This window comes from Cetorhinus maximus, chromosome 5 (assembly GCF_964194155.1).
Source record: "Cetorhinus maximus chromosome 5, sCetMax3.hap1.1, whole genome shotgun sequence".
In the NCBI taxonomy this organism is placed as follows: Eukaryota; Metazoa; Chordata; class Chondrichthyes; order Lamniformes; family Cetorhinidae; genus Cetorhinus; species Cetorhinus maximus.
In genome coordinates, this window is record NC_135883.1 from 58011683 (window position 1) to 58030948 (window position 19266).

At 43.0% G+C, this 19266-nt stretch overlaps 1 protein-coding gene across 3 annotated transcripts in view; it reads left to right on the forward strand.

The window, feature by feature from the left end:
* Nucleotides 1-1957: 1957 nt before the first annotated feature.
* Nucleotides 1958-19266, forward strand: part of arhgef10 (Rho guanine nucleotide exchange factor (GEF) 10) — a 340903-nt gene continuing 323594 nt past the window's right edge. For all 3 annotated transcript variants that reach the window (XM_078541897.1, XM_078541898.1, XM_078541899.1), the window contains exon 1: nt 1958-2327. The gene's annotated coding sequence lies outside the window, so the exon portion shown is untranslated. The remainder of the gene's footprint in view (nt 2328-19266) is intronic.

Consider the following 19266-nt stretch of genomic DNA (forward strand, 5'->3'; position numbering starts at 1 on the left):
CCAATGGATCATCAAGTTCTTTGTTTGAGCCATGGAGTTAAAGCCCACCCTGACATTGTCCATCCTTCACAAGCTTCTGGAGCTATCACACATGCCTTTTGTCTTTGATCGACCAAGCTTTTACATCATAATTTTCTTATCTCATCCTAGACTGTTTTCTACAAATCTCTCTAAACATCTTGTCTCCAATTTGTAAACTAACGTTCAGAGCTTCCTCATTCATATTCGCCTGTTACCAGTCACCTATGCTCAGAGCTACTCACAATGATCATCCAATTCCAAATGTCCCCTGAACTTATCACACTAATGAAACCATACAAAGATTCTACACAGTAATCAACATTGCATTCCGGCTAGCACAATGACTTAACACAGCTTCAAAACATGATTGTCTCAAGTCCATATGACTCTTCTTCAGAGCTCTGAAAAAGAGTCATACTGACTTGAAACATTAACTCTGTTTCTCTCTCCACAGATGCTGCCAGACCTGCTGAGTTTTTCCAGCATTTTTTGTTTTTATTTCCCATTTCCAGCATCTGTGGTACTTTGCTTTCATCAAGTATGATTGTCTGTTGTGTTTAGCTTTCTTTTTATGACAGTGGGTCTTGAAAGTGTTGATTCCCAACACAAGTTCAGTGGTTCTTGCTTATCTGTGAAAAAGCTGCCTGAAGCTTTTAGCAAGTTATATTACTTTGAAATGTCTCCTTTGCTTTTGCAAACCATGTTGATGCATTTGGCCAGGTTTCTGTACAATTGGCTACAATAAACAGCACTTCTCACCTCATCCAAACTGTCGATGCCCTAGGGTTGGATAGTTTCCACAAATCTTGACCGCATGTTCTGAAGTTAGTGGAGAATATTACAGTTACTTACATATTAAAGTTTCTTAAATAAATTACTTCTTTTAAACAAAAGAATGGAAACAACTTCATACACACCATGAGTAAACAATCTTCTTTGGTCGAGAAATGCTGAAAGATAAAATAGAGACCATGCTGGAACTACATAGCAGATCTATCAGTATCAGAGAAAAGTTGGGTCAATATTTCAGGTGTAAGGAAAGAACTTACATCTGAAACATTTAGCTGCCTTTGCTGGTTCGCTGTGTATTCTTAGCATCTGTGGTTTCCATTTTGGTCTTCTTCAGCCTTTTAATTTCTGAAGGACATTTTCAGCATAATGGAGAGGCCAGAGAAGCTGGGTTGTTCTCCTTAGAACAGGGGAGGTTAATAAAAACTTTAATAGATCAGGAATAGTTTGATAAAGTAGGGAGAAACTGTTTCCAGTGGCTGAGGGGTAAGTGACACAAATTTCAGGTAATTGCCTAAAGAACCGGGGCAACCTGCAGATTTTTTTTGAGTTGTAATCTGGAGCGCACTGCTTGAAAACTGATGGAAACAGATTCAATAGCAACATAATTGGATAAATACTTAAAGGCGAAAGAGCAGGGGAGTGGAATTCACTGGATACCTCTGTCAAGAGTTGGTGCAGGCACAATGGGCCAAATAAAAGCATGGAATCATAGAATGGTCTTGGCACAGCAGGAGGCGATTTGACCCATTGTGCCTATGTCAGAATGACCTCCTGTGCTGTATCATTCCATGATTTTATGGTATTCAGCTACTGTGTGAAAAACATCATAGGACATGAATTACAATTGTTTTCTGTAAATTCTCATTGCTGATATTATGGAGCTCTGTATAATTTAATCAGGGATGCATATGCTTAATATATGGTTTTTAAAGAAGATAATAATTTAAAGTAAATTAATAATAAAATATTAATAGAGATGGGCAATTTTAAAAAAATATCTTAAACGAGGGACGTAACTGCGTTCGCTGAATGGGAGCACAATTCTCAGCCATGTCAACTCACTGCCCCTTTCACCCAGTGCCTGAAGAATGGAACAAAAGGCGTTTCCCCTGTGCTCTATGGCAGAGCCACGGCCAATGGAGGATGCAACATCTACCCAGCGTTCACCTATAACTACCGCGGCCGCCTCGTTCATTTCCCCCTTTCTCTCCTGGCGTTTATACGTAAACATATCTAAGAGGGAGAAATCTATAAATCACCGCCCATACAAAATCAACAACCGGACGGAATCTCAGCCCGTGGGGGGCTCGGCTGGATGATTGACAGGTTGTTGAGCCAGTGAGATGTTGAGGAAGCCAGGAGTCGCGGCCAGTGAGAGCGCTGTAAGGAGGCGGGACCAGTACTGACCCGTGAAGTGGCAGTAAAAGCTGCAGGACTGACAGTGGAAGGAGCTGGAGTTACGTTTACTGCTGAGTGGCTGAAATCGCGGCAAACTTGGAATTGAGACAGCGATGGTAAGTCTGCCCCAAAATTGAGGGAGAGCAAACAACAGCAAAAAAAAAAATGCACACCCAGCGACGTTTTCCCCCCTTTCAAAGGTTTTCTGGAAAATTAATTAAACAAACCCACCCCTAAAAAACCTGGCTGAGGTTTTGTCGATATTCAGTGGAGTTTTCTGCAGATGAGAGTCCATGTGGGGACGACGGACGGTTTTAATGTAGAATTTGCTGGGATGGGACTGAGGAGAGACAAATCACAATCGTGTTCAAACTGTCTTTTGTTCGGCTTGGAAAGTCAAAGCGTTGCTATGGTTCCGGTACATGAGAAGTTGGCATTTACCCAGAGGAAGCGTCTTGTCAGTGCGGGAGGAAGGACGAGTTTTGGTCAAACACGGCGCTTGATTCTGCATCGTTACTGTATTCCCCATTCTTTCCAGTGTTGGTGAAAATCATGACTCCCAAGTGTATCGGGAGCGTGATTTTAAAAACTTAACTTGAGTTACAGCAGCCTTACAAAAGAACTGGATACAACCTAACAGTTGTTCTGTGAAACTTTCCTAGCTTTCTGTACCTCAGCTCTGCTTTTTTTTAAATGCAGTGGAAGTTTAACCCTTCCTGCTACATCAAACTCCCTTAGCATTTCGGACTGTAAGACCAAAATTGGGCCTGCATGTGAACAGCGTTCGGCTAAATTATACAGTTTAATTCAGTTCAAGGTGGCATCATTGCCTCGATTTAACTTTTTCTCCCCAAATGTACAACGTAGAGCTCTTTTTTTTAAATGTTTTAGAAGACAGTCAGCATTCTGAAAGCAAAGCTTTCTTAGCCTATATTGCAGACTATGTACAGGACAAGTATCCTGCAAAATAATCTGCTGATACTTCCAACGACGGTACATGTAGGAGATAATGGGCTGAGCTTTACTTTGGATATATGTAGAGCACAGTCAGATCGAGGTACAATTCCTGTACCTTTTGAAGTGGTCTCATGGTAGCTTCTGCCTTCATGACTAGTTTGGTGGGTATGTTACATGTCTATTGAAAGTTGGTTTAGAATTTCAAATGCTGGTATATTTGGGTTTGAACTTTTGGGCTAATGTTTAAGGATCATATTCCTTAACTCAGCTGCTAGACTTTTACCAAGTTGGAACAATGTATCCAGCAAGAAACAAGTTGGGTGATGCCAGTAACATTATTCTATTGGAAACTACTCTCTGTAATTACAGTAGGTACAATTTGATTTCTAATAGTGCATTCCAGTGGAAGTAAATGATGATATAGTAGCCTCTGAGATTATAAATGACCTAAATCAGTGCCTTTTGTTATGCAGTCTGCTCTATTTTCAATTATTATCAGAACTGTTTTGCTTAGGCTATAACTTTGACCTTTAAAACCCCTATGTGCCACAGTGAATTAGGAGTTTTGAATGTGTTCTTGATGAATGTGGAATATTTATGCTTGACATGGCACAATGCCATGCTGCTGGTCAATTGCCATGTATAAGCCAAGCAATTCCTTAGTAGGAAAGGAAAGGGGAACCTGAAAGGTTCAGCATTCTAGGTCACACTGGCACACCTCCTAATGGATTGAAAATGCCTTGAAAATGTGTAAAATGAAGAAAGTATGATTTTCAAATGTAGTATTTTTGAGTAAACTTTCAATTTATATTTTGAATGATTTTGTTTGAATTAATTTTGTACACTATTTTATGTTTTCTCTTTAACAAGATTGACAGATAGTCTTCTCCCAGGCTGCTTCTGTTCTATAACCAAGTCTAAGAAGGTGCATGATGTAGTGACAAGTCATTTACCTAAGAACCTACGAATTAGGAACAGGAGTAGGCCTTTCGGCCCCTCAATCCAGCTCTGCCATTTGACAAGATCATGGCTGATCTGACTGTGGCCTTGACGCCACTTTCCTCCTCCTCCCTATATTCTTTGACTCCGTTAGCCGAAAATCTACCCAGCTCTGCCTTAAAAGTTGTCTTTTAAAATAGCCCTGGGATTAATACTCTTGGCTGGCCTCCCATTTTCTGCCCTCTGTAAATTTGAGGTAATTCAAAACTATGCTACCCAAGTCCTAACTATGTCCCATTCACCCATCATCCCTTGTGCTCATTGACCTACATTGACTGCCATTTAAGCCATGCATTGATTTTAAAATTGTCATCCTGTCTGCAGGCTTTGACATGATTGACCACACCATCCTTCTCCAACACCTCTTCACTGGTATCCAGCTGGGTGGGACTGTATTTGCCTGGTTCAATTCTTATCCATTCAATCGTAGCCTTCTCCTGCACTGTCACCTCTGATGCCCCTCAAGGGCCGACCCTAGGCCCCCCCCCGCTTTTTCTTCTCTATGTGCTGCCCCTCAGTGACATCATGAGAAAGTACAATGTTCATTTTCAGAAGTGCCCTGGTGACATCCAGCTCTACCTTATCACAACCTCTCTCCACTCCTCCAATGTTGCTAAATTATCAGACTGTCCCATCATCCAGGACTGAATGAGCTGCAATTTCCTCCAGTTAAATGTTGGGAAGACTGAAGTAATTGCCTTTGTTCTCCACTTGAAGCTGCATTCCTTAGCTACCAACTCCATCCTTCTCCCTGGCAACAGCTGGAAATTAAGCCAGACCGTTTGCATCCTTGGTGCCATATTAGAACTAGATGTGAGCTTCCAAACACACATCACCAAGACTGCCTGTTTCTACCTCCGTAACATTGCCTGACTTAGCCCCTACCTCAGCTCAGCTGCTGCTACACCCTAATTTGTGCCTTCGTTACTTCTACTTAAATATTCTTATGAGTTCCTGGCTGGCCTCCTACATTCCAGCCTCTAAACTAGAGCTCATCCATAACTCTGCTGCCTGTATCCTAACTTGCACCAAGTCCCATTTACCCATCACCCCTGTGCTTGTTGACCTACATTGGCTCCCCGTCAAGCAGTGCTTTTACATTAAAATTCTCATCCTTGTCCTTCTATGCCTGTAATCTCCTCCAACCCACAACCCTCCGAGGTATCTGTGCTCATCTAATTCTGGCCTCTTGAGCATCCCTGGTTTGAATTGCTCCACCCTGCCATCAGTTGCCTTGGCACCAAGCTCTGGAATTCCTTTCATAAACCTCTCCACCTCTCTACTTTGCTTTCCTCCTTTACAACACCCAAACTTTTGACCATCTGTCCTAATATCTCCTTATCTGGCTCGGTGTCTAATTTTCCTTTGTAACACTCCTATGAAGTGCCTCAGCATGTTTTAGTACGGTAAAGGCACAGTATAAGTAGGTCATTTTCAAATCCCTCCATGGCCTCACCCTCTAGTCTCTAATCTCCTCCAGCCTTTCAGCACTCTTGAGATATCTGCGCTCCTTGAATTCTGGCCTTTTGAGCATCCCTGCTTTTATTCACTCCATCATTGGCAGTTGTGCATTCAACTTTTTGTTTTGGCATTCTTTTCCTAAATCTCTCTACTTCTCTTTGCTCCTTTTAAGAAGCTTCTGAACCAAGTTTTTGGCCATCTGATCTAATATCTGCTGACACGGCTCAGTGTCAAATTTTGGTTTATAACCCCCCTGTGAAGTGCCTTAGGGTGTTTTACTGTGTTAAAGTTACCATATAAATACAGGTTGTCATTGTCATCATCATTGCTTGGTGCTGCTCCCCACCCCCCTTGCTGGTATGGTGAGCCCCGAAATGAAAGATGAAATGTCCCCAATGTGCTGCTGCTACTCTACCTTTTTAAAGGTAGATTGTGCCTTATTTGTGCTTTTGTTACCTCTAATTAAATATTCTTATGAGTTCCTGGCTGGCCTCCTACATTCCAGCCTCTAAACTAGAGCTCATCCAAAATTTCCATTGTGCTGAAATGGCTGATGAGGCAATAAACATAAATAGTTTAAAGAATTTTAGGATTGAAGTTATTAAAACTTTTGAACTCCTGCACTTGTGTGAGTTAGTGGATATGATGATGGATATAGTGAAGTTAATAGATAGTGGCAGAGAGATTTGTGATTGGTTATAGTTTACTGGGAAACAATTCAAAAATGTGAGAATTCTTTGTAATGCTTTTGAAAGCCGAACTTAGTAGAGTTTTTTTATGTTGCAATTATGAGATTTATAAGATTATTATAATTTGGGACTGTGGCTTTAAATTTAGGGTAAATGAAGGGGCCTGTTCTGAAGCCTATCTGCCCGTAAACCTGGTTGGTTTTATTATTAGAGATCAAAGGAAGGCTTAGATTATTTTACTGAGGTGTAGGGTATTTGCACTTGGAGACAATTGCAGCAGTCTGAGTTTACCAGGAGTAGACACTGAGTTTCCCAAAGTCCCAAAAAGGAGTTGTTTGTGAGCCTACTAAAGTCCCAGAAAGGTTTGTTGATATTGGGTTATAAGCAGTTGTGCTGTAAACCGTCCGTTTACTACTTAAATAAAAAGGAGTTGGGATCAAGGATAGTTAATTTGCAGTTCTACCTAGATATAAAGTTAATATGTTTCATGTGCCATGGGGAAGAGAGCAGAGGAGGCCGTTTCTGAGATCAGGTTACAGGTCTCCCTGCAGATAATGAATATCACAGGCAGAAGAGGTTCTGTGTGGTCAGCAGAAAGAAAAGACTGGTTGACTTTAAGAGTTACCACAGCTGGATGTGGGATGGAGACAGTCTCTAGTCGAAGAGACGCATCCTACAACTTTCTACGGATTCCGGGAGATTTGCCCTGGCACGGCCAGGAGGAAGATGAATCATCGGAACTGGCTTTACTGCTGGTGGTGGATTTAAGGAACTTTCAGAAAACTGAGGAAAGGCCCTTAAGACAGTCGCTTGAAATTCCTACTCAGCAAAGTGGGGATAAGGGAACCCATCGGAAGCTGGGAGCAATTGTGGACTGTTTGCTATAAGGACTGTATGGACTGTAATTCTTTGGGGAGTGTAATGTGTGATAAGTATAAAAGGGGAATGTTCCTCTCTGTAGTTTAAAGTATAAGTTGCCTATAAAAAGGAGAATGTTTTTAGTCATTTGTTACAGTGAAGTTTTAAAACGTGAAATCTTGCCAGGTCATTCTTTCAGCTATCAATTGGAAGTTCAAATCTCTTTTAAAAAGTTACTGATCTCTATGCGGATTGAGACAACTAGTCTTCATATCCTTTACTTTTGGCTTTCAAATCTTGCATCATTGTTTAATTTTGTAGTTCCAAAGTTTCAAGAATGCTTGTCCCTGCTTTGAGATCTAGGTAAGCTTTTGATAAAGTGCCCAGTGTATGAAAATTGAATGTTGTCTGTTAATTGTTTTAAAGCTTGCACCTTCACATAAGAAATAGACAGCCTGCCTTCAAACTCCTTGACTGGACCAAATTGGAAGTGTGCAACTCCAAGAAAGAAACAAATTGTTTTTTTTTAAAATAGCACTGTTTCTCCTCTTCAGCAATGGAAAAATGAATGATTTTCATGACCTTGGGACATCCCAAAATGCTTTATAGTCTGTTATGTATTTTTGAAGTGTAGTCACTGTTGTAATTTGAGAAATGTGGCAACAAATTTGAGCACAACAAGCTCCCCAGAATCAGCATTGTGATAAGGACCAGATAATCTGTTTTAGTACTGTTGAGTAAGGCATATTGGCCAAGATACTTGTGAGAACTGCCCTCGCTTATTTGCAATAGTGCCATTAGATTTTTAACGTTCACCTGAGTGGCATTACTGGGCCTCAGAAGGTAACACTGACAGTGCGGTGCTCCATATGTACAGCACTGGAATGTCAGCCTGGATTATGTGCTCGTGTTTCTGGCATAGAACTTGAACCCACAACCTTCTGACTCTGAGGCAACTAGCCAAGGCTGACATTAAACAACGTTGAACTGACTTATTCTGGCTGGTTGTTTCTCTTTTTATTCATTCACAGTTGCGCATTTGTTGGCAAGACCAGCACTTTAATGCCAATCCATAATTGCTTTCGTAAGGTGGAGGTGATCCACCTTCTTGAACCGCTGTAGGCTGTGTGGCGAATACTCCCACATTGCTTTTAGGTAGGCTCAGCAATGATGAAACAATGTCAATGTATTTCCAATTCAGTTTGGTGTGTGGCTTGGATGGGAACTTGCAAGTGGTGGTATTCCCACATGCCTGTCGCCCTTGCCCATCTAAGTTGTGGAGGTTGTGGGTTTGAAAGGTGCTATCGAAGGAGGTTTTGGCAAGTTGTTGCAGGACATCTTGCAGGTAGGACCTATTGTACATACAATGCACTGATGGTAGAGGGAGTGCATATTTAAAGTGGTTGTTGGGGTGCTGATGAAGGACACTTTTGTCCTGGATGGTGTTGAGCTTCTTGAGTGTTGTTGAAACTTCATTCATCCAGAAAAGTGGAGAGTATTTCATCACACTCCTGACTTGTGCCTTGTAGATGGGGGACAGGCTTTGGGCAGTTGGGAGATGAGCCACTTGGCACTGGACACCCAGTTGCTCACCAGCTCCAGTAGCCACAGTATTTATATTAGTCCAGTTAATTTTTTGCACAATGGTGATCCCCAGAATGTTGATGGTGGGGAATTTAGTGATGGTAATACCATTGAATGTTATGGGGAGATGGTTAGACTCTATCTTGGAGATAATCATTGCCTGACCCTTGTGTGGTGCAAATGTAACTCGCCATTTAACGGCTCATGCCTTGCAGTTGTCCAGGTCTTGCTGCATTGGCTGGAGAACTGTGAATGGAGCTAAACTCCATGCAATCATCAGTGAACATTCTCACTTCTGACCTTAGGGAAGGTCATTGATAAAGCAGCTGCAGATGGCTGGGCCTAAGACACTACACTGATGAACTCCTGCAGTGATGTCCTGGGGCTGTGATGATTGACCTCCAACAGTCGCAGCCATCTTCCTTTGTGCTAGTTATGACTCCAACCAGTGGCAGTTTTACCCCTGATTCCCATTGACTTAATTTTGCCAGGGCTCCTTGATATCACACTTGATCAAATGCTGCCTTGACGTCAAGGGCAGTCACTGTCCTCTTACCTCTGGAATTAAGCCCTCTTGTCCATGTTTGGGCCAAGGCAGTAACTAGACCTTGAGCTGAGTTGCCCTGGCAGAACCCAAACTGAGCATTAGTGAGTAGGTTACTACTGAGTTAGTCCCTCCTCTCATGAGATTTTCTAATTGTCACCTGATTTACTAGAAAAAAATAATTTTTTGCTGGAAAAAGAGTTACTGTGACTTCCTAGACTTTGAATATAACACCTGCCTGCACGAAACCCCTCCCCACACAAGCCCAATAGAAAAGGAACTAATCACAGAGGATTGCTTCAAGTTTGAATTATTCCTCTATCCAACTAATAGTGGTTGAAGCTTACAACAAAATAAATTCAGTTCAAGAATCTGGGCTGCTGGCATTTTTTATTAACTGCTGATGTTGTGTGACTAGTTTTGAAGAGGACTGCCACTCACTGCAGTGAAGGAAATATAAGAATTTTCACTTTGATAAATGAAATATAAACCTGAATTCAGTGGTTGTATCGACCATGAAACTGTCAACGTACATTTTTATCACTCCTCTGAATCTGACAGCAACTTCAGGAGTCTGTGGGCTGAATTTTCAGGAGGGAGTGAGCAGGGTTGCAGACATGCATTGAAAATTGTGTTACCAGAGGGCTTCACTGGATCTTGAAGTCTTCTTCATGCAACACAATTTTCAAAGGGCAGGCAAGATGGGGAGAACCACGTTTCCAAGTGCTTCCAATTAACTGCCGTTCAAGGAGCATATTAATGGTTTGGGGAAGGCCAGGAGGCGATCTTTCAAATTGGGAATTGCCAAACCCGAACAGTCTGGTACACGTTCGTGCACAACTGTCGGGTTCAAGGAAGGCAGCTGCAATGTTTTCTCTTAATATCAGAAAAAATTTTGTTGCCAGGGCTTTTGGGTGCAGTACTGTTTGGCTGGAGATTTGGCCAAGTTTTCTGAGTGTTAAGGCTTCTGGCTGTATGAATTCATGCCTGCCCTTTTGTGCATGGTGGCAGCAAGCCCTATATTGGCCTTTGATGCTCCTGCTTCAACAGGTATCTCCCACCTCTCCCCAGAACTCTGTATCTCTCCCCCGAGCTGGATGCCCAGCTCACCTCCAGCCCAATTAGGGCATTAACATTTGGAGATTGTGTTGCACACACGACACAAACACAAGATGTGGTGTGGGATCGGGACTCTGATTTGAAAATCAAGCCCCACGTGTTATGTAGAATAATGCAGACGTTTAGAAGTTGCTGTCAGTGATTCTGTGCGTCTCCAGTGGGTTGCACGGTTGAAGACCCCATAGACGGCAACCCAACAGAAATCACTGAACAGATGTGAACTTAACCCTCTTAAGCTATTTGGCTAGCTGTAAAAACCCTTCAAGGTTACACCTTGTTGCGTGGGGTGTAACTGGGCTTTTAGCTGCATACTAAGTTCATAAATATTGCTGAAAATCCCCTCTGGATCTTGTATTTGGAGAATGTTCAATTTCCCCATTATGATAAATTCACATTTTAAAAAATTATTTTAAGGTTGATATTTCACCTTCTATGTGCATTTCCCAATCACTTATTTTGCTCTCTATTCTTCAGTTTTAATTAAATTTTACCATCCATGCGTTTCACTTCCTGGTTTGCTGTCTGTGAGAATACTTCATTGTGATTGGCTGCTTATGACATTGCTGCTGCTGCTGCTGGATGCCTGGAAGTCTCCTTGACTTGGCACCAGATTCAACATGATGTTGGGAAAGAGGAAATCCATGCCACAGAGATGACCACCTCTTTGTGGGTAGCTTTCTTTGAGGGCAGTGGCGAGTGCTGTCTCTTTGTCACTGACTGTGAAACCTGGATCTTTGAATGTGATAAAATCTATTGTTAATATTGATTCACAGACTTTTTGTATTGTTAAAAACATCATGTACAGAGCATTTTTTTTAATGGAAAACCTTTCGCTCAAGTCAGACAATTTAGCTGCTAGGTTTTGGTCAAGGTTTGAGTTAATGGTTACAGGATAATTGGCTGGACTGTTAATTAGTTCTTCAAGGGTCAATATATGCCATCCCAAACATCGTATGGCATTATCAAATATTGCCTACATTATTCCTTAAACATTATTTGATGCACCTGTTGCTTAAGGGTGTATTCAGTTAAATTTATTGAGCATGGTGCATGGAACATCAAGCTACTGGAAATCTCTTTCTTCAGTAAAGCAGTCTAAGCTATTGATAACTTGTGCATGACTTCTGTTATGGTGAATTTGGAGTGGTGCAGCCACGTCTTACCTTTGCCTCTGTGTAAGGTTTGGCTTAAAGTCCTGTGAGGAAGCTTAGGTCAGGCTTTCTTCAGGTGAGCAGTTAACTATTCAGAGGCAGTCATGATTAGCCAGTGACTGAACCTTGCAGCCAAGATCTGCGAGGACATTTAGTTTTAGAGTTGGTGTCCGTGTAGCGTGAAAGTGGCTGGACAGAGCTTGCAGTAAATGGCCCCTTGGTGGACAGATAATTGGTGGAAAGCCCTGCATCTCAACTTGATATGAGTTTACATCTGATCTACTTTCAGTGAAGGGTGAATTAATGTGGAAGCATGTGATTTGTTCCCAGTAACTTATGTGCAGAGTAAGGATTCTCCATGGTGCTCCCAGTGTGTATGTACCACTTACCTGAATAAGTATTGGGTGGAGAAAGGTACAGTTTGGATCATGAGAGTTGCAGAGTCTACTTATGAGACTGCTCCCTGTCCAACCTCCTCTGCTACTTTACCTATCCTATTTTAACACATTTGTTAAAAACTGTTTTTTCGATCAAATTTTGGGTTATTTGTCCTAATGTCTCTTTGGCTTGGTGTCAATTTTTGTTTACTCAATTCTGCTTCTGTGAAGTGCCTCGGAACGTTTTACTATGTTAAAGGCACTATTTAAGTAGATGTACAAGTTGTTGTGGATGCTAAACCTAGAAAACCATTCAATGTTTTGACCTAAAAACATGGCCTCAATAAAGAAAATGGCTTCAATTGTCAGGAAATTCCCCTGGCTTGTTTCCATGAGTAATGGTTGATATGTTTATTAAAATATTATTGTGATGATGGTAGTGGCAAACAGTAACTGTTACGAAAACTAGAATGGTACACTTTAAAAAACATCTACCCTGTAAAAATCATGTTCTTTTTAAATTTATGTGATGTGGATGTGTTATGACCCACCCCCAGGTGAGGTTCCCCAAAATTGTTAATTCAGGCAAGACCCCTCAATTTGTCACCATCTGGCTGGGACACCCCCAAATTGTTATGCCCCAGGTGAGGAAGGATGAACCGGCTCCCTGTCTTTGTTCAGCGGCATCCCTCTGCTGGTCACAACAAGATTTAATCTAAAAAGGATCCATTTTGCGGATACCTTTTTCCCAGGCCCAATCGTTCTGGTTTTGAAGGAGCCAATTTGGTCAGACTTACTTGAGTTAAAGGTAAGGGTAAGTTATTAACAAGAAGGGATAAGACACATTCATATACGGTTTTCTAGGTTTAGCATCATCAACAACTTGTATTTGTACAAAGGTATAGGGAACAGTCCTTGACTCGTGGGGAGTAGGTGATTGAGCACTGCGGCCGTTGGGATTCGAGATTCCAGTAGAATTGACTTTGGTAGGCAAATGGTCGGTTTCGAGGTTCCAGTAGTGCTGACTCTGGTAGGCGAATGGTTGGTTTCAAGGTTCCAGTAGTGTTGACTTCGATAGACGAATAGTTGGTTTTGAGACTCCAGTGGAGTTGAACTCAGTAGATACTGAAGCAGTCCATGGTCAAATGCAGCAAGACCCAGACGATACCAGGCTTGGGCTGACAAGTGGCAAGTAACATTTGCACCACACAAGTGTCAGGCAATGATCATCTCCAACAAGAGAGAATCCAACCATCATCCCTTGATGTTCAATGGCATTACCATCATTGAATCCCCCACTATCAACATCTGGGGATTACCATTGACCAGAAACTGAACTGGACTAGCTGCATAAATCCTATGGCTACAAGAGGTCAGAGGCTAGGAATTGTGTGATGAGTAACCCATCTCCTGATTCCCCAAAGCCTGTCCACCATCTACAAGGCACTAGTCAGTGGTGTGATGGGATACTCCCCACTTGCCTAGATGAGTGCAGCTCCAACAACACTCAAGAAGCTTGACACCCTCCAGCCTGCCTGTTTGGCACCACATCCACAAACATTCACTCCCTCCACCACCGACGCACAGTAGCAGTAGTGTGTACCAGCAGGGATTCACCAAGGCTCCTTACACAGCACCTTCCAAACCCATGACCACTACGATCTAGAAGGACAATGGCAACAGATAGATGGGAACACTACCACCTGGAGACTCCCCTCCAAGTCACTCGTCATCCTGACTTGGAAATATATCGCCGTTCCTTCACTATCGTTGGGTCAAAATTCCCTTCCTAACAGCATTGTGGGTATACTTACACCACATAGAGTGCAGTGGTCAAGAAGGCAGCTCACCACCACCTTCTCAAGGACAACTAGGGGTGGGCAATAAATGCTGGCCCAGCCAGCGGAGCCCATATCCCATGAATGAATTTTAAAAATTTACTACTCCACATTTAACTTAAACTCTAATTACACACAACGGGCCAAATTTTACGTTCCCCGAGGCATGTGTTTGAAGGTGGGGGGCAGGTCAAGCACAGCGATCGCCTGCCTGTTGCCCACCCATCACCCTTGCTCACGCCATGTACCAATGACAGGGGTGGTGTCAGAAACCTCACCCACCAGTAGGTCAATTGAGGCCCTGAAGTGGGCAATTAAGAGTTTCATTCTGCCGCCATCAAGATTTAACCGGCTGGTAACTGATGTGAGAAAAAGTCAGAGATTGTGTCTACCTTATATGCAAGAACCTGTTCAAATGTATGCATTTACAAAACATGCAGTGCAACATACATAAGGTCAATATTTGGCAAAATACACAAATGGTCTTCTAATGCACAAACAGTTCACACTCAGTTCAAGTCCTTTTACCATGATGGATTCCATGAGCAAAATCTGAAAGGAAAACAAAAATAGAAACAACCGACCCAATATAACTGACCCAATGTTTTATTTTCATACCATCCATTAGCAATAATTCATGCATTAGTTACCAAGGCATCAGTAGTGCACAATATAAAATATCAATTATACAAAAATGCGAGTGATAATCTTCCATCCATTACATCTTTTACTTCCAAAAACAAAAGGGAAAATTACTTCTTCAGCCATCAATTCAACCATTTATTTAGACACCCGAGAATCTATCCAAATAGCAAACTGACCACTCCTCCCGAACAGATATGAACAGGTACAATCGGCAGAGACTGACCAACTCTATTATTTTGATCTGGGTGTGGGGTCAGTTTTGGCGGCAAGGCTAGCTTCAGGTGAAGTGATATTTGAGCCAGTGTAAAAGATTGTGGAAAATAAGAGCACAAGTGGCTTTGGGCCTAACTCTCTTTTATTCTTAAAGGACCGTGATCTTTAGAATTGATTTTACTTGAATTGTGCTGATATATCTAGCAGAGACAAGTGGAAACTCAACCACATTGGCTGCAAGGTTGGAAGGGAACAAAATTTTAAAAAATCAATTCCATCTATCGAAATCTGAAGACCATCCAGTAGGACAACAAATTTAGGAGCCAAAAGAACTGAAAAAAATTTCTACAAATTAGTCGGACATGAATCTTCACTGTTGAGTCCTGTCCATGAATATCTGTTGTCAACTGACAAGTGTAGGGGCCTCTAACATGGTAAGAAAGAGAGAAGAATTGAGAGGGAGAAATCGAGGTACATAACAAATAACTTGTACTTTGCTAGGAGTGAATGTCCAAGGACTGGTTGCCCCTTCCCTTTTGTAGGAAGCTTCTTTTTGGTAAGATATTCATTAAGTGATAATTGTGTATTAAAATGTAATCAGTCAGAAACATGCTTGCACACCAGAAATGTGCTGGAACTGCATATTGCTTAGCATTTACCCAATGTACATGTCGATCAAATACATTATCCAAAATAATTAGATAACTGATTTACAGATTCAGCCTGCAAAAATGCTATTATGTTTGCACAATCAGTAAAATTATACTTGTATATTGTGCTCTATGAACATGAAACAAAAATGCATTCCCTTAAAGTCATTGTAAAAGTCAGTGAACCTCATTAAAAACATCAAGATCTTATTGCTCTAACTGTTTAAGTTAATATCGGTGAAAAGATCAATATGGAATTGGCTCCAAATTAATTTTCCAGATAATATCTCAAAAATATTAATGAGAACGTATTCCTATGTGACACAATCTCTACTTCACAACATATCGCATTTTTGCTAGGTTAGATTTGAATGAAATCCCTAAACAACACAACTTGGGTCTGAAACCACCATTACAAAGTAGCAGTAAAATAAAAGCAAAATACTGTGGATGCTAGAAATTTGAAAGAGAAACAAAACGTGCTGGAAATACCCAGCAAGTCTGGTAGCAACTTTGGAGAGAGAAAGAAAGTTAATGTTTCAAGTCAAATGTGGGAATACATAAAAAAAAACCTGTCATGCCTGGATTTTCACCTGCAAGTTGGGCGCACAGAGTCGGGAGAATTCTCAGCATCTTTGTGATATGTGACATCTTTCGCTAAATCCTAGTTGCTTCAGTTGTCATGTATGAACTACTCCCCATTGCTAACAATGCTATGGACTTTCTTTTAAATCAGTAACCTATGCCAGTAAAGCAGCTGATCCAATATAAAATGTTTTCTTTCCTCAATCCTTCCTGTTACAGCAGAGTGGCATTATGTTGCTGAGAATCAAAAATAAGTAATAAAACTCAATTTTAAAGCATACAAAACTGGCTGTAGTCTTTGAGATCAAGACTGATTTTAGTCAAATTTATAATGAAATAACTGTAGATCTCAAAAATGTTATGAATTTTCAATTCATAGTTTTATATCACTTTCAATATGAATGGTAATTTATTTCGTAGAACATTAATACTTACTCGAAAGTAATAATTGAAGTTGAACACATTATCAGGACAATACTGACAGTCAAGTATTTTATTCGTAGGTTTAACATGGCAAATGAGATTGAAATCTTTAAAATATACTTACAGATTTTCAGTGTCATAATCAACTATACATTGTCACGATGATGCGACTTGTGCATGAGTGATATCAAACTGTGATTTCATCGGCTGTTCAAACATATATGAATTTTTAAAAAAGGACTTTTTAAAAAGCAGGAAGACACTGCCTTAAGATGTCTGCCACAAGTCACCTGATGTCTGGCATTGCAAGTTGACCAGTTTCTGGAAAGGTCCAATGTGAATTATAATTCAGACATGCCACAGCATCCTTCTTTGGAATTCACACCTGCTGATGCTAAGAACTATGTCAAAAGGTTTACTGAAACTGCACTGGACATTACATTTGCATTTCTACAAGGCTACCTCTCAAGCAGAGACAGAGGGCAGAATTTTGCCCTTGGTTGGTGGACAGGCCCCACCAGCTCGGCGGCGGGTGGGCAGCCGAACTCCGCCGCCAAAACAGGGCCCACCGCCATTTTGAGTGGGCGGGCCAATTAAGGCCCGCCCAGTGGCCTGCCCGACAGGAAGCGCTATGCGCTTCCTGTGCGGGGGGGAAGGATTCCCCAACTGCCAAAGTGCGCTCTTTCGCACGTGCGCGTGAAAGAGCGCACTGCTCCCTGAGACTAAGTGCTGTCTCAGGGAGATTACTGACATTCTAAAAAACTTTTAAAATAGAAAAATATAAAAATTATTAACATGTCCCCCTCATGTGACAATGTCACACGAGATGGTACATCTTAATAAGAAGCACATAAACTTTATTAAAGGTTTTAAAAACGGACATGAAACCTCATTCCGCCGGTGGATAAGGTTTCATGTGTTATCAGAAGCCCGCTGGGGCTCCTGCCCTACCCGCCAACCTTAAGGTTGGACGGGCAAGGCACTTAACTACCTTAATTATCCTGTCAATGGCCTTAATTGGCCATTGACAGGTCGGCGGGCGGACAGCTGATTTCGCTGTCCGCCCGCATTCCTCAATATTTAAATGGACCAGGATGATGTTGGGGGTTCCTCCCGACGTCATCCCGTGTCATTTTCCCGTCGGCGAGTGGGCTCCGCCCCCAAATTGCAGACAGGAATATTCAGGCCAGAAAGTCTAAGTGGACAATAGCTACATGGAAAGGTGTTCTTCCTATCGCATCAAGATGGATAATGAAACATTCAGAAATTAATAGCTGGGACATTACAGACCATGGGATAATAGCTACAGTCAGCTCAGACATCAGCTAAGCAAATACCTTCTGAAATAATTTTGGGGAGAGAGGTCATGTAACTGGAGTAACCATTTTTGAAATCTCTTAATACAGCACGCAAGCTGCTAAAACAGCTTGTAGTCTTTGAGATCAAGACTGATTTTAGTCAAATTTAGTCTGGAAAAGCTGCCAATGAAGCAATAAAGAGCTCCCAAGCTTCTCTTCTCTCCCAAGTTCAGGACCCTATCTCTTTTTTTAAAAAAAGTTAAAAATCTAGCACAGAGATAGAGAATCTCCAAAGGGACCTCGGGTGCAAAAATCATCAATTTTGGAAAAGATGGATTAACATATTTTTTTAAAAAGAAAATTCTCTGGCAATTGCAGTAACATATGGTCTTCCACTCCTGGAACTTCAAGATCACATGGAGAAAAATTTGCTGCAGCCACAGCTACTAGTAAAGGAATCATAACAGTGAACACTTTCTCTTTGTTTTACCTTTTAGCATTGAACTTTAATTTCACTAAGAAAGCAACTTCCTACTGTATGGGTGTGTGGGTGTGTGTGTGTGTGTGGGGGGGGGGGGGGTGGGGGTGTGTGGTGGGGGGGGGGTGGGGGTGTGTGGTGGGGGGGGGGGTGGGGGTGTGTGGTGGGGGGGGTGGGGGTGAGTGTGGGGGGGGTGTGTGTGTGGGGGGGAGGTGTGTGTGTATGGGGATGTGTGTGTGTGGGGGGAGGGTGTGTGTGTGTGTTGGGGGGGTGTGTGTGTGGGGGGGGGAGTGTGTGTGTGGGGGGGGAGTGTGTGTTTGTGGGGGGGGAGTGTGTGTGTGTGTGTGGGGGGGGAGTGGGGGAGTGTGTGTGTGTGGGGGGGGGAGTGTGTGTGTGTGGGGGGGGGAGTGTGTGTGTGGGGGGGGTGGGGAGTGTGTGTGTGTGGGGGGTGGGGAGTGTGTGTGGGGGGGGGTGTGTGTGTGGGGGGGGAGTGTGTGTGTGTGTGTGGGGGGGGGAGTGTGTGTGTGTGTGGGGGGGGGAGTGTGTGTGTGTGTGGGGCGGGAGTGTGTGTGTGTGGGGGGGGGGAGTGTGTGTGTGTGTGGGGGGGGCAGTGTGTGTGTGTGCCGGGGGGAGTGTGTGTGTGTGCCGGGGGGGAGTGAGTGTGTGTGTGTGTGTGGGGGGGGAGTGTGTGTGTGTGTGTGTGGGGGGGGAGTGTGTGTGTGTGTGTGTGGGGGGGGAGTGTGTGTGTGTGTGTGTGTGGGGGGGGGAGTGTGTGTGTGTGTGTGGGGGGGGGAGTGTGTGTGGGGGGGGGAGTGTGTGTGTGTGTGGGGGGGGAGTGTGTGTGTGTGTGGGGGGAGTGTGTGTGTGTGTGTGTGTGGGGGGGTGTGTGTGTGTGGGGGGGGGGGGGTGTGTGTGTGTGTGGGGGGGGTGTGTGTGTGTGTGTGGGGGGGGGTGTGTGTGTGTGTGTGTGTGGGGGGTGTGTGTGTGTGTGGTGGGGGGTGTGTGTGTGTGGTGGGGGGTGTGTGTGTGTGGTGGGGGGTGTGTGTGTGTGGTGGGGGGTGTGTGTGTGTAGTGGGGGGTGTGTGTGTGTGGTGGGGGGTGTGTGTGTGTGGTGGGGGGTGTGTGTGTGTGTGGTGGGGGGTGTGTGTGTGTGGTGGGGGGTGTGTGTGGTGGGGGGGTGTGTGTG